At 41.1% G+C, this 15333-nt stretch overlaps 1 protein-coding gene and 1 long non-coding RNA gene across 2 annotated transcripts in view; both read right to left on the bottom strand.

Annotated features, from left to right (window-relative positions):
• Window positions 1-15333, bottom strand: part of LOC145439206 (ran-binding protein 9-like) — a 333125-nt gene that overhangs the window by 48809 nt on the left and 268983 nt on the right. The gene's annotated exons all lie outside the window — the stretch shown is intronic.
• On the bottom strand, window positions 6074-12329 carry LOC145439191 (uncharacterized). Its single transcript, XR_013915115.1, has 2 exons — window positions 9693-12329; window positions 6074-8495 (listed from the first exon to the last, which is right to left on the bottom strand). It is a non-coding gene; the product is annotated as an uncharacterized LOC145439191 (long non-coding RNA).

Raw genomic sequence — 15333 nt, 5'->3', positions numbered from 1 at the left:
ATTAGGGCGATTATTTTTTGACCTAAAAAACGTACGATTTTGCACTAAAAATGAAAATGTTCATATATTTTTAACACTAAAAAACTTAATTTTGATAAATTTTTGCGTTTAAGTATTTAAATTAGGCATTGTCGCGCATAATGTTAGAATTGTAGTACTCTTCTACATTTCTGTAACTGTCCGTCTGTAGCTTGGCAAGAATAGAGAAAAAACGTTCAACACCAGCAATTTTTCGCTGGCAGCATTGAATTTCATTGTATTCGGCAGTGTTGGGATCAAGTCACTACCTTCGAGTCACGAGTCATCTCGAGTCATTGCACATTTTGACTCGAGTCAATTCAATCGATTTTCGAAGGTGACTGCAGTCAAGTCAAGTCACTCGTTTTTTGGAGGTGACTAGAGTCAAGTCAAGTCAAGTCACGAGTCCAGTCACAATTCAAGTCAAATTGAATTTTCCAAGTATAAGTGGTGATTCAACTTCATTACATTTTCCTGGCTGTGCTGAAGACAGATTAATTAGTCATTTATTTAAATATACATGCAAAAATGCGTTTTATCGCTCACGCACACACAGAACCGCTAATAAAATACGTCAATAACTGTATAGCTACATCAGGGGTGTCAAGCATACGGCCCGCCAAATGATTCCTTCCGGCCAGCGAAGCGTGTATTTTATCCAGCACATTTCTCGAATTTGTAGTAAGAAATTCTTCTAATAAATATTCCCTCAAGATAGCAAATATCGAATATTTGTTCATAGGCCACATTATAACGACCCGATAGCGGAATTGTGATTTCTAGTCATCGTCAGGAGCATGTCCCTGACATTGACACCCAATTCCGAGAAGGCGAAAAAGTGCATATATTAAGTTGGGAGTTGGAAAAATTGACCAAAAACTAGTTGTTCGTAGAAGCGGAAATGCCAATACTACCCCTATAATTTATATGCATGCTACATGGAGTATATAATAGTCACGCGGGGTTGCATTGCTGCATTAGTTCTGACTCAAAAAGTCGAGAGGAACCCAAATCACTATTTCATAATAATGAAACAAATTCACCTCCCCCGTTTACAGTTGAATCTTTTGTATTCCTCACAACGCATACGCAGGGATCATATAAATATTCAAATTTATGGAATGTATGGATTTTGAGGTAATATTCTGGAATCATTTGACTGGTGCGGCCAGCGAGTGATCTGAATGTTTGAATCCGGCGCGCGACGTCAGTTGAGATTGACAACTCTGAGCTACATGCTACGTTCTGTTATTATCAGCCAAAATAGAGGATCGAATACCAAAGCCTAGAAAAGTTGAAAGAAACTGATATCGTGCAATATAGGCCTACTTATCCTCTGCACATTAGGGTTGTTGATTTGACCCTGCCAAAATGTTCCATTTGGTTAAAAAAAAACACCCAGTGTAAAATGTTATTGATATTCAAAAATGTTTAGAGGTGGCTCAATGGATCCGAAATTTTACCCATATTAGGTATAGAACACATATAGTCATTTCATAGTTGTTATTGGGCCAACGCTTGAAAGTTTGGGTTAGCTCGTCTGGGTATAAGCAGATCATGGGCAGGGGTGCTATGATGACCAATATCATTTTATTTTGCCAAGTTAGCTCTGCTTGAGGGTGTTGGGGCACATTTTTGCGGAGGTCAGCAATAACTCCAAATGCAAACTATACAGTTGCTCCGAGTTCTTTGTGAGATGGGCAGAAACATCCTCAATCATTCCGTGAAACGTTCTGTGTGATTGTTGGAGACAAACAATGTTAGTATGAAGCTTTTTGCAGACTGCCCATTCCATTGCGCTGCCGGATATTCAAGAAAACCATCGGAAAGACGCAAGTTTTTTAAAATTAGTGTTGTTTTCTTTGTCGATTGAAGTCTTCTCTGGAATGTGTTTCAAGTTGATGATTACACACTGTAATGGTTATTCTTTCACTTCCGTCTCTTTTATGAACACAACTATCTTGTACTTGTAGGCTATCTCTTCCAGATCGTCATCAAACAGCGCCAAGCCAATCAACCCTCCAGATGGAAACCACAATTGCCCTACCATCTTCCTCGCTGTAGCTTTGGATATGTCGAAATTATTCGCATGATACTTCTGCAGCTGCTTTAGCATCTTGAAACCTTCACATTAATGTTGGCTGTTGCCCATGCTTCAACGTGAATACAAAATAGAACATGTTTATAGAGTTACCGCAATCCTCGATGCTAGCTCGATGACTATTTTAACTGTTAACGAAACATTCAGACCTTGAAAGTTTAGATCCCTTACGCCATCCATAAGTCTTGGTGCATGGCTCCGGGAGTTTCAAAGCGTATGCTTCGAAAAGGGACAGCTCCAAGAAAAATAAAGGCCAGCTCCAGTAATTATCCGTTATGATCTCTCGTCTAAGTGACTTTCACAGCTGTCTCCAATACCTTCGCAGTCTCCTTTGTCATGCCAGCCAGCCACAGCATCGGATGTATGATGATCAGTTGGCCAGTCCTCAAATGCATTGAGGTTAATAAGTTGTCCTTTTCTTTTAAAGCGCTTGAACAAGAGATCATCAGGAGGAGATGAAGTCCCAATGGCTTTCGAAAAGACTGAGACAGGACAAGCATCTGCTGTAAAAGTGCCTACGTCGAAGCATACCCCTGGATCTTTTTCTTTAAATACATGTCTTTCAGAATAGAAAAGATAGCCCAAGCTTGTGCTTTTCACATCTCAGATGGTAACTTTAGGACCGCAAATAGCTGTCGTTGGCCATTATTTGTCATCAGCACAGGCCACAGTCTCCATCTCTCTGACATCTGGGATTAGTTTGCCATCTCCGTGCACAATGAGTGGAAATTCTGGGTCTCACTACTTTTGAATTTGTTAGGAGCTGATTCTACGACACTGCTGTTGGAAGGGGAAGAAGAACTCTTAAAGCATGTTGTTTTTAACTCGAAAACAGTCGGTAGAAGACTTTATTCAACTTTACGACAAAGAAATCACCATTTATTTTAAAAAACTCATGTTTTTCTGATGGTTTTCCTGAATATCAGGTTGCTTAGAGGAAGGAGATACCAAGTTTCATCGGCACACCAACTTATCAGCACATTGGCTGTCGCCAACTATCAGGCTGAACGTTCCATTACCTTAGGTAAGAAGTTTTCTGGTCATATCAAGAAGGACAAGGAGCAACTGTAATTTGCATTTGGAGTTTTTGCTGACCAACGCGAAAAAGCTCCGTAACCTCATGAAGCTGACCTTACTTGGCAACGGCAATTGCTACTGGTCATCAAGACACCCCAGCCACTGAGCAGCTAATACCCACGCGACGAAATCAAGGCTTAAACGTTGGTCAGAGAGCAGCTATAAAAGTGACTATATGTGCTATATACTGCAAATGGGTGGAATTTCGGATCCATTGAGCCAATCACCTAATGATCATCAATAAAATTTTACACAGGGTGTTTTTTAACCAAAAAGAACATTTTGGCAGGGTCAGACCAACAACTTTTCAAAATTCGTTTTTTAAGGACCACCCTACTGCACATCCGTGAGAATGTAAAGTGTAAACGCATAAACTGTATTCGTTCGATTTAAATCATACAATAGGGTTGGTAAAGGTGAGCGCTATGCAACGTAAGCACGGAACCGTCTAATAAACAGCAACACGTTGCTATTAGATTAATCCACTACTAGTACTACTGCTACCTACGACCAGACTTGGACAACTAAATAATTCTAGTTGTCTAATTTCACTAAATTATAGCGAAATGTCAGTAATCTAATTCTAATCTAATTTAGAAAAGCTGAAAATTTTCTAGTTGTCCAAGTCTGCCTACGACAACGTAAGCTGTGATCATTTCGTTTGCGGTCGGTTTATTTGTGATGTAGCAATGGAGGATCAGTAAAACGTACAATCAATAAATGACTGTGGTTGCTCTCACAAGTGACACCGGCGTATCGTGAACAAACCGAACATACACGCAGAGGTGGTCAAAGTAGTCAAGAAATCTACTCAAGTAGAAGTAGAAGTAGCGACGAAAAAATCTACTCAAGTACGAGTAGAAGTACTTCTTCCATAAGCAACCTAAAACTACTTGAAGTAGAAGTAGAATTTACTGACTTTAAAAGTACTCAAGTAAGTAAGTAGTTGTGAAAACGATCCTAATTCGTTCACATGGATTGTAAAAAGGTGCAAATTGAGCTATGCGAAATGTGACGAGCTTTTGATTCATATTGATGCATACCAGCAGGTATCCAATTTTCGATAGCATAAGAATTCGTCCACATCATAGAATTAAAATGATAGTATTATTATGGAAATGCGATACTTATCCTTTGTTTTCTCGAACAGCACGTTTTAGAAAATAGCATGGTATGGCGCCATTTCCCATATTATAAGGTCCGTAGTTTAGTCGAAGAGCAATACGGAGAAGTTGTATAGGATAGCCTACGGTGTAAACACTTTGCGCGATTAGTAAACGTTAATAAAAATATGGGGGACCGTAAAAATGCCATATTGTGCAGTTTTATTTCTGGAAATTAAAGGCATTATTTCACTTGCTTTTATTACTTCAACATATATTTTATTCAGACAAAAGAACTGATATTAATTATAACTCAAAGTATATGATACTGGGAATTGAACGTTTTTCATGTCTTCAGTCCAGAAAGTTTCAAAGGCGTTATGCTAAAACAGCACTAAAACTAACAAAAAAGTCAGAGTCCACTTTTCCAGGTTAGGACGTGCCATGGACATGCTAGATTACGATATGACAAGTAAATGATAGATTGCGAAACATCAGTTTAAAACGATATGATGAGAGTAGTTTGATAAATGGGCGGAATGTGCCAAAACACGATTTAACTTAAACAAACAAGAATTATGAATATAAAAGATAGTGAAAGAATTAGCTCATTCTCAATTCTGCAGCAATACTCGAGGGGATTTCCCTTCTGACTGTGCGGCAATTAAAAAAGGGGAATAATTAGAGAGAAAACGAACAAAGAATCTGGATTGACCTTTGTACTCAGACATCAAACTGGAGTCATTCTACTTGTACTTTTCCACTCCTGATTCTACCTCGCCTGACCTCTGGACACGAGACTTGTGTATTATTTATTATATTTTCCCTCGAATAACAATGGATTGGCTTTTAATTTCGATGGTATGTACTTACTAGTAATTTTTATATTTCCCCCGAACAACAACAGTATAGTATTGTTATATTTCCCCCTATGAACAACAATAGTATAGTATTTGTTCCTTCGGATCCGTATGTGAGATCCCGGTGCGTGTTTTAGGTGGATTGTCAACGCGCGTCCGGCCAGATGATACGCCAAAGTGGATTCTCACTTACTTACAAAAAAAAACGAAGCGTATCCATCCGAGTGTTAATAGTTTATAGTACGATGTGGATTGGTAATGATTGTCTGACGCAGAGTTTTCTCCTGACACGGGATATCCTGGTGCGCGTTTTAGGTGTCGATGCGTTTGGTTGGGCAAAGCGACGCCTACGGTCTGTGTCATACTGGAATCGTACTCTGCTTATTGACTGAAATTATAACGGTGGAAATGATCTGTTACGTCTATAAATATACGCGTCAACTCGAGTTCTCGAGAACCAGAAAGAATAACCATGTAAATAAAGCTCTAGATATTGTTACGGATCACAGAGCACGGATCACGTGTCGACAATCGCTCGAAGCCCGTCAACTGGTATTTTGAAAGCTCCCGGTATAATTGTGTATGGATTGTTGCGGTATTAGAATTGTGGTTACGGCTCGTTGGCGGTGCGAGGATCAGGTTTATAATAACTCCCTAGCTCGGGTATTATACGACGCGCTGCTATCGTTGCTTTGTCCAAGACCTAATTTACGATAATCGATTTCGCTTTCGAAAATAGACACGCGGCCGCGTAGACTGCATAGCGGCAATCAAAAAAGGGGGAATAATTAACGATAGAGAGAAAACGAACAAAGAATCTGGATTGACCTTTGTACTCAGACATGAGACTTGAGTCATTCTACTTGTACTTTCCCCCTCCTGATTTTACCTCGCTTGACCTCTGAACACGAGACTTGTATATTTAGTATTTTTTAATTGGGCTTGATAATAGCCACCTGTCCCGACCTATCGGTCCGTGGCCAATCCGAGGACGAGTCTTGGGAATAATTGCCCGTCAAATCCCCCGGATGACTTTTCGCTCCGCGTTTGATTCAATTTCGTGTACGGGGAGGTCATAGGAATAATTGCCGGTCGTGACGTCAGTATAGTTTTCTTCTGATCCATGAGATCCTGGACGGGGCTTGATAATAGTTGCCTGCCCTGACCCGTCGTCTCGTGGTACAATTTCGTGGCTTGGGAGCAATAACCCGTCAAACTGGTTGACTCGTCGTTCCGCGGTTGATTCAATTTCGTGTACGGTGGGTCATAGGAATAATTACCGGTCGTGACGTCAGTATAGTTTTCTCCTGATCCGTTAGATTCTGGTGCGTGTTTTAGGTGTCCATACGTCCGGCTGTGTAAAGTGATGCTTGTGGTCTGTCTCATACTGTCGTACTTGTCCGCCTTTTGCTTTTTTGTTGACTTAAATAGTGAGGAGAAATGATCTGTGGGAATCGTCGCCACGTGCGAATAACACATTTTACACAATTAAATACACATGTTCAGTTTATTTGAAGTAATAACGGGGCAAGCACATTAACTAATCGTCCAGAACAAGGTGTAGAGCTTCTTTCAGAGCTTGGCATCCTTTCTTGATATCAGAATCCTTTTTTTGATTTGCGATGTGAAAGCAATACCAGTTTCGCATACATGAGCATATGATTGCGTATAAACCGATATTGAAGTCTTCTGAGAGCATCTTCATTATTCTCCAGTCTACACAATATTATTCTCCTCTTAGTACGCTATGTCTCTCAGTCCAACAGAACAGTTGAATTGCTATTCGAAGGTATCTGGTACAGACAACTGTAAACTAATTCTTTAAGTTTGTTCATCGTAGCGTAACGACCATTTTTACGAATCCATAACTGTATCATTTGATATCGTTGCTCAGTCAAGTTATAGCAATCCATGTATTGGCATTCGGCAATTTCATTGTCAGATAGCTCAAGTTTTTCACGTGCAAACCTATACCAGTTCATCGGGTCAATCCGATCCAATGTGACGTATATATCACTAGCAGTAATCTTGGACATATTCGATCTACAGTGTACAGCGAATAATCATGTAATAAATATTACACGTTATATATTGCCTTGCACTTGGTTCAACTACAATAACAAATAAGGCGATCAACTTACGCAATAATGACGTAATCATATCTCAGCGTTACTGAACCGGAACCAAGCAAAGCCGCTCTCGTAATAACTAGAGTAATCAACTACGCAATCATAATGACGTAATCATTACTGCACATGCTTGAACTGCAATATGGGCTGACCTTATTTGACTGATACGCGCTCGGTGGTGCAATAATGGGAATGAATTGTGACAGATTATACTCGGGTTGCCAATTCAAAGTCCCAAAAATCCGGCTAGCGCGTAAAGTCCTGTTATTTTCACATGTTGCGAGGGCAAAATACAGCATAAATCCGACTCTCAAGGCCATTTGGCCGCATCCAGTCTGGCTTTGCTGAAAACTGATGAAATCTGTGCCGGGTCCGGAGATGTTTCGTGACCTCCTCCGTCCAGACAAGATTGTTCTGCTGTAATATAGGTGTCGTTGTATAATAATTCACGTACAAAGAGACTTGGTATCGCCCCTTTGGCGGAATTCTGTTTGATTCGTCTATACAGGTGTTATTAGTGCGATCAGATTTGGCACCTCAAGGAGTATATTGATAAAAATCGTATCACGATGACAATAACTTTATCGGTCAACATACGGTCAACGGTCAACGATGCGGTGTGATGTACGTAAATCAGCTGTGATCAATCGAGCGTGACACAATCGCTGTCAGTCATCAATCTGCGACTTGACAAAAACTCGCGTTTTCGGGTTGTCAGCAACACAGTGCGATATATTTGATGTCCCCATCGACCCTCCTATTTTAATAGGGTTACCATGCGGCCTCATTTAGGGGAGCATATGTCCTCCATTTCCCAGATATGTCACCCCATTCGCCCAAATGTACTCTCTTTCTGTCGGTTTGTCCTCCTTGTTAGCTTAACATATCCAAAAAAACACCACGAGTAACGCAAAATGTGGGCCTAGATTACAAAAGTCGGGTATGTAGCTAAATCGGAAAAATGTCGCTATGATGGTATTGTGCAGGCTATTACGTGGATACGGTGGCCTGTGTAAACATGTGAATAGTAAAATCGCCCCAAACTCCCGTTACATGAGAAAAGATCGAGCGTAATCGACCATGTCGGGCCCACCTTCGTACAGCCAAATGATCCAATTTCGTACCGAGAATAGCCGGGGTGGTGGTACATCATTCTCACGAGATGTACTTTGGAATGCGTGTGAAATCGTCATCGTCCGCTACTCGACTAAAGCAGAATATAGCTTTGAAGTACTCAAGTAGAAGTAGTTTTAAAAGAAATGTCGGTATCGTGAAATTGCTTTCTATCCTAATTATAAAGAGTAGGCCTCCATAAAACTATCGAGCCAAAATACAGTTTCGACGCGACCCGGTAATTTGTAAATCTTATCTATGGGTTGCGCGGTGTGGTAATTGATTAGAGAGAAGCAGACACGGCGGTGCCTGTATAACGAGGCTGTTCTCAAATCTACATTGTCTTCGTTATTATCCGGGAGATATGGCTTTGCAGCGACATTGAGGTAGTTAAAATATATTGGTTAAATACGATTTATTCCTCATATATGGGGATCAACGGGTGAATAATGTATGGATTCAGTAATTCGGCCCGCCAAGTACTTCATTTTCTCATATCCGGCCCGCCGACCGAAGGAGTTGCCCGCCCCTTGTATAACACATATGTAAATGGTACAATAGCGACAGCTAACGGTTGTTAATCATCCATAAATATACAGCTAACCGGTAATACAGCCCTCAAGGATAAACTAGGAATATCTGTGTGAGTCGCCTCGATTGACCCATGCGGCAAGTTTAGACACGAAAGTATTTTGAGGTGTGATATAATCCCAGTAATTTTACTGTATTTTTCCACGCACACGTACCACAATCGAAAACGGGGTTCGTCCGTCTGATTCCCCGCGTTTGCCTCGAAGAAAAGTATCGGAGTGACCAATGCATCTATACGCCAAGTCTGTCCACCACTTTTGAGTAGATATTTGGAAAGACCGGCTCGTGATCACCTCCATACAAGGCCTAATAGTTTTGCGTACAGCGAAACTTTGTAGCGACCTGCGGGCTGTGCATGTGTTGTTAGTGCAATCGTGTTTAGCCCCACAAGAACGTAATCATTTGAGGATGAATAAAATCTTACCCCACAACGATACCAAATTTACCCCCTCAACGACTCCAACGGTATGTATTTATGTAAATTTCATATTTTTATGAAAAATCTAATCGACTACAAGATACTGTTACGTACCATCTCTTTCGATAGGGTTTGTTAGTATTGTAAAATGATGATCGGGAGTTGTGGTCTTGACACTAGGTCTAAAAGGGTAGGGGTATTCGTTAGTGATACACCCGTCTGACGGTGGGGTATTTGACAAAATCACTCTGTTTTTACTACGGAAACCATGATCCCACTTACGAGCTCTCATCACTTGTCGTACGAATGCTTGTAATATCGGTGTGATGTACTCAAAACAGCTGTGATCACTCGAGTGTGACGCGATCGAAGTCAGTCCTATCAGCTGTCCGAGGAAACTCGTATACTCAGTAAGAGAGAGAGAGAGTCTTTATTTTCATCCAACCAATATACATAGCACACGGCAGTGATGGTAGTAAAGAAAATATGCTTGCACAGTATTCGGTATTAGATAGGATTGATCGATAAGACCGTGAAGGTCATCTAGTCTGATCACACCAGCATCAAACAGGTACACTTGACTCTAAACAGTCTGGTTGTAAAGGTTGACGGCAATGCGATATATTTGATGTCCCCATCGATCCTCATACTAATGGGGTTGGCGTACGTCCTCCTTCTCCAGGAAAATATCCTCGCATAAATGTACTCCTTTTTGTGAATTTATCTCCCGTTTTAGCTTAAAATACCCAAAAAGACCGTGAATAACGCAAAATAGGGACCTACGAGAAGCGGGTAGGGTCTATCTTGCTGTTTTCGCATAATCCTGTTATTCAAATGTAGGATTTTGGTGTAGGTCTGGTTTATAGCTTTGTAAAAGTGAGGTAAACTCATTACAAAATTACTTTCTGCTTTTAAAGTCAAACGTGCAAAGAGTAAGTAATTTCACCTGAAACGGTTGAGGAGTAAGTTACAACGACTTGGATATATAGAACTAGTACCGCGTACGCGAATCAGTAGCGTCTTTTTACACCATTACTCAACCCAAGTCCACAACATACCTAAAAACGTGGTATTGTTTTGTGTATTTCAGTGAAGCAAATTCAATTCTCAAACCACTTTTCCTGTGACCGATCTCATTAAAAATCGATCAAAACCTGATCACCACCTGCGTAATCAATCCGCTGTGTGTAAAATGGTATACCATGTTCGGGTCGATCGTATATTAATTTTGCGATTTGCGGCGATCTGCTGTCGAACAGATATACTTTTGCCTACCCCTGAAGTATACAGTATTACCACGTGGTCTATATTACGGCTCAGTGGTTAGACAATACAGATTAGAGACGCCCCGTCCTGATCAATATAGTCCGATACTCCCAATCTGCGCAGTCGTGGTTCTTGACTCTCCAAGACCTCTGTAAGCATCAGTCTATCTCACTGTTTGTAGTGCCAATTTCAAACTTCGTAATAGTGATCACTCGCTCATGTGTAGAATATAGAAATTGACGCCTGTCCTATTTGCACGACCTCATGGCTTTGGTAAACTTACTGCCAAGTTGGACATTGATTGATCGTTTTCTTGTTAGCGTCGATATTCGCTCGTACGTGCTTTCATCTCTTTGAATGTTTGTTATCATCGAGGGTGGTCATAAATAGACAGTGGGACAAATTTGATGCGTTCAACACAATACGCGTTTACCGCATCTCATTCCGGACCGTAACCGATCGTTTACCGCACCTTTTATACGATAAATGTCGCTTTTCACTCATAGGTAAGCCGATGATCTGTGAAAACACAGGCGCTAACGTGTCATTTCGTTGTTCCTCCAACGCCACATGACCGCCTATGTAGGCTTTTGGGGTGCCCATCAATACAGTGTTGATCCATAAGGACCCCACTGTGTGCTATACGCCTCAATAAATATGTTTACTCGAGTTTACACCTGGTGTGGAGCAGTGAAGTGGGTGCAAAAAGTAGATTAGACAACACAAACCAGTTGACTACATCGATTAATATACGGGGGTTGATAAATTTTGTCAAGTGACTTTTGAATGGGTGTTATTTGTTTGTTGTTTGATGGATAAGATTGTATTCAATCATAAACTTCTAATATAATTCTTGTGGTGCTAAACCTGATTATACAAATGAATCAAACAGTATTCCACCAATTGGGAGTAGTTGCCCGTCGTCGTGATTGACCTCCTAGTTTGCGGTGGTAACGAAGAATGTATAACACAAGTGTAAATCGTACAATAGCGACAATTAGCTGTTGTCAGTCGTCCACAATAATACAGCTAACCAGTATTGCAGTGCGAATACGTACTCCGAACGAAAGGTATCGAGTTTGCGCAACGTATCGAAAAGAAACACCCGAATCTCAATCGTCCTGTGATTAGAAACCCCATAACCAGGCAAGAGTTGATCAAACGTCAAAAATTGAATATGATAAACGTAGCTTTTTTCTCACACGTAACCCGATGACGTGCGAAGACACAGCGATAACGTACCTTTGTCGTTATTATCTCAACGCTACACGACAGCGTATGTAGCCATTGGGATGCGGTACCCGTCCACACAGTATTGAACGCGATCCACAAGGACCCCCGCTGCGTGCCATACGTTTAATTTAATATTTTTATTCGTTACCGACACCTAGCGCGGGTACGGAAGTGGCTACACAATTGGAGTAGCCAATATAAACCGGGGCTTATTATTAGTAATTAATCGTGTCTAGCTGCTTATACAACGAACGTCTTTTCCACCATAAACTGGTGATCGATTGCTATTACATAGGAAAAAAAATTAATAAGTGTACACAAATAAGTGTATAGTTGAGCGGTGAACAACAGTGAACACTTATATGTCTTTTTTTTCTACAAACAACTTGATACAGATATTGTGACTTACCAGACTTACACAAACCACACCACCGTCGCAATAATGATCACTCACTCATGCTTAGAAAGCAGAAATTGACGCCTCGATTATTTTTACGACCTCGTGGCTTTGGTAGGCTTACTAAAGCGGAGAAGCCACTGTCAAATTGTACATTAAATTGATTGGTGTTCGTTCTCTTGTTAGCGTTGATATTCGTTGGTGTGTGCGTTCACGCTTTTAAAATTTACGCTGGTTTTTGGGGTGCTCATCAATATTGTTGAACGTGATCTATAACGACCCCACTGCGCGCTATACGCACGACTCGTCCTAGTCGAGTATTAGAAACGAGCATGAAAGTGGGTGAGCATATATCGCATATAGCGATAGCCCGTTAAATTAGGCCACAAGCTGTGAAATGTTGTGTGATATGCTCGCCCGCAGTGTAGTGCACACAGTCTTTCGGTACATCCGATAATGCGCGTCCACACTTTCCAAACGCATAGTCACGGGGTATGGCGGGGGACCCGGAAACTCGGGACATAACTTATTAGTAATTTTACCCGATGACGTAGTTTAGCATGGGTCGGTTTTAATGCTTTGCCGTCGTCGTGTTTTGTCTGACTAGTGTAAAATTTCAACTAGATGTACACTGTACAATGTGTACGCTGTACATACCCCCGATCAAGCAGTAGCGTTCAAAGTGCGTTTAACCCAACGGAATACCGATAATCACGTCACTATTTGAAACTATATACAGAGCGCGGGTCAATTGGGGGAAATAACATCCATTCAAAAAAGTCACTAGTTATGAGTATGTGTTATGGTGCTTGGCAAAATTTTTCAACTCCGCGTATATTAATCGATGTAGTCAACTGGTTTGTGTTGTCTAATCTACTTTTTGCACCCACTTCACTGCTCCACACCAGGTGTAAACTCGAGTAAACATATTTATTGAGGCGTATAGCACACAGTGGGGTCCTTATGGATCAACACTGTATTGATGGGCACCCCAAAAGCCTACATAGGCGGTCATGTGGCGTTGGAGGAACAACGAAATGACACGTTAGCGCCTGTGTTTTCACAGATCATCGGCTTACCTATGAGTGAAAAGCGACATTTATCGTATAAAAGGTGCGGTAAACGATCGGTTACGGTCCGGAATGAGATGCGGTAAACGCGTATTGTGTTGAACGCATCAAATTTGTCCCACTGTCTATTTATGACCACCCTCGATGATAACAAACATTCAAAGAGATGAAAGCACGTACGAGCGAATATCGACGCTAACAAGAAAACGATCAATCAATGTCCAACTTGGCAGTAAGTTTACCAAAGCCATGAGGTCGTGCAAATAGGACAGGCGTCAATTTCTATATTCTACACATGAGCGAGTGATCACTATTACGAAGTTTGAAATTGGCACTACAAACAGTGAGATAGACTGATGCTTACAGAGGTCTTGGAGAGTCAAGAACCACGACTGCGCAGATTGGGAGTATCGGACTATATTGATCAGGACGGGGCGTCTCTAATCTGTATTGTCTAACCACTGAGCCGTAATATAGACCACGTGGTAATACTGTATACTTCAGGGGTAGGCAAAAGTATATCTGTTCGACAGCAGATCGCCGCAAATCGCAAAATTAATATACGATCGACCCGAACATGGTATACCATTTTACACACAGCGGATTGATTACGCAGGTGGTGATCAGGTTTTGATCGATTTTTAATGAGATCGGTCACAGGAAAAGTGGTTTGAGAATTGAATTTGCTTCACTGAAATACACAAAACAATACCACGTTTTTAGGTATGTTGTGGACTTGGGTTGAGTAATGGTGTAAAAAGACGCTACTGATTCGCGTACGCGGTACTAGTTCTATATATCCAAGTCGTTGTAACTTACTCCTCAACCGTTTCAGGTGAAATTACTTACTCTTTGCACGTTTGACTTTAAAAGCAGAAAGTAATTTTGTAATGAGTTTACCTCACTTTTACAAAGCTATAAACCAGACCTACACCAAAATCCTACATTTGAATAACAGGATTATGCGAAAACAGCAAGATAGACCCTACCCGCTTCTCGTAGGTCCCTATTTTGCGTTATTCACGGTCTTTTTGGGTATTTTAAGCTAAAACGGGAGATAAATTCACAAAAAGGAGTACATTTATGCGAGGATATTTTCCTGGAGAAGGAGGACGTACGCCAACCCCATTAGTATGAGGATCGATGGGGACATCAAATATATCGCATTGCCGTCAACCTTTACAACCAGACTGTTTAGAGTCAAGTGTACCTGTTTGATGCTGGTGTGATCAGACTAGATGACCTTCACGGTCTTATCGATCAATCCTATCTAATACCGAATACTGTGCAAGCATATTTTCTTTACTACCATCACTGCCGTGTGCTATGTATATTGGTTGGATGAAAATAAAGACTCTCTCTCTCTCTTACTGAGTATACGAGTTTCCTCGGACAGCTGATAGGACTGACTTCGATCGCGTCACACTCGAGTGATCACAGCTGTTTTGAGTACATCACACCGATATTACAAGCATTCGTACGACAAGTGATGAGAGCTCGTAAGTGGGATCATGGTTTCCGTAGTAAAAACAGAGTGATTTTGTCAAATACCCCACCGTCAGACGGGTGTATCACTAACGAATACCCCTACCCTTTTAGACCTAGTGTCAAGACCACAACTCCCGATCATCATTTTACAATACTAACAAACCCTATCGAAAGAGATGGTACGTAACAGTATCTTGTAGTCGATTAGATTTTTCATAAAAATATGAAATTTACATAAATACATACCGTTGGAGTCGTTGAGGGGGTAAATTTGGTATCGTTGTGGGGTAAGATTTTATTCATCCTCAAATGATTACGTTCTTGTGGGGCTAAACACGATTGCACTAACAACACATGCACAGCCCGCAGGTCGCTACAAAGTTTCGCTGTACGCAAAACTATTAGGCCTTGTATGGAGGTGATCACGAGCCGGTCTTTCCAAATATCTACTCAAAAGTGGTGGACAGAC

Source organism: Botryllus schlosseri, chromosome 5, assembly GCF_051294905.1.
Source record: "Botryllus schlosseri isolate E-star chromosome 5, Bs_hap1, whole genome shotgun sequence".
NCBI lineage: Eukaryota > Metazoa > Chordata > Ascidiacea > Stolidobranchia > Styelidae > Botryllus > Botryllus schlosseri.
The sequence above is the reverse complement of the archived record's forward strand: the minus strand, read 5'-3'. Positions and strand labels throughout refer to the sequence as shown.